Source organism: Silene latifolia, chromosome 8, assembly GCF_048544455.1.
Source record: "Silene latifolia isolate original U9 population chromosome 8, ASM4854445v1, whole genome shotgun sequence".
In the NCBI taxonomy this organism is placed as follows: domain Eukaryota; kingdom Viridiplantae; phylum Streptophyta; class Magnoliopsida; order Caryophyllales; family Caryophyllaceae; genus Silene; species Silene latifolia.
In genome coordinates this window covers 64,090,688-64,091,721 of record NC_133533.1, presented here as the reverse complement: position 1 = coordinate 64,091,721, position 1,034 = coordinate 64,090,688, and the positions used below count along the sequence as shown (strand labels likewise).

At 49.2% G+C, this 1,034-nt stretch overlaps 1 non-coding gene across 1 annotated transcript; it reads left to right on the top strand.

Annotated features, from left to right (window-relative positions):
* Nucleotides 1-520: 520 nt before the first annotated feature.
* On the top strand, nt 521-627 carry LOC141597937 (small nucleolar RNA R71). Its single transcript, XR_012523145.1, has one exon. It is a non-coding gene; the product is annotated as a small nucleolar RNA R71 (small nucleolar RNA).
* Nucleotides 628-1,034: the final 407 nt, after the last annotated feature.

Below are 1,034 nucleotides of genomic sequence, written 5' to 3'. Positions count from 1 at the left end.
GTTGTTGCTTTTGATGAGGAGGCACATATGGTCTGGCTGCTTTGTGGTGGAGGTTGAGTTGGTTGAACATTCTGGCTTCTCCAACTCGAGGTTCGGATGTGGTGGCTCGTAGTAGGTGTTTGTCCGCCTATAGTGTTGAAAGGCGACATGATTCAAAGGGACTAGGGCGCGTTTTTCGAGACATGGCCCTCAACTCCACACCTTTCACGACGAAGGGACCGTCCCGCACGACATTGACTTGGTACATCCCACCTTTAGATGCTCCCCCTAGCTCATATTTGTCGAATCTCGCGGTAAGAGCCTCAAGTGCAGCAACAGAGGAGGATTCAAAGCGGCTCTCCTCCTGGTTCCCTCTCGAATTCCCATACTCGGCCTTGTGGGTAGCTAGATCGTCAATGATCTTCCACCCCTTTGTTGCTCCTAAATTTTCAAAGAAATCTCCCATTGGCAAAGATCCAAAATGGCCCTCTGATCGTCGTACAACCCATTGTAGAAATGATTGCACAAACTCCACTTAGCAAACCCATGGTGCGGTATGGTTCGCACCAACTTCTTGAATCGGACCCATGCCTCATGGAAATTTTCATCTGGCCCTTGTTTAAAGCCCGTGATCTGAGCTCTAATGGCGATCGTCCTTGAAGCAGAAAAGTACTTCTTGTAGAACGCCAATGCCAATGTATTCCAGTCAGTGATCTCCAAAGCAGCTCGGTCCAGATCTCTATACCATTCCCTTGCAGCATCGCGAAGGGAGAAGATAAACATAGTTTCCTTGATCTGGTCCTGGGTCACGCCAGCTGGTGGGGGAATGGAGCAGCAGTAGTCAATGAAGGTCTCCATATGTTTAGCTGCATCTTCATTTGCAGCTCCCCCGAACTGATTTCTCTCTACCATAGTGATGTAGGCAGGCTTTGGTTCGAACTTTCTGGCCTCCCCCGGTAGTTCGAACCCTTTGTATAAGTTCGCGGCTGTCGGCTCAGAAAAACTAGCTATACTCGCTTCCTCGGCCATGACTGAAAATTCTGGAGAAGTAACTG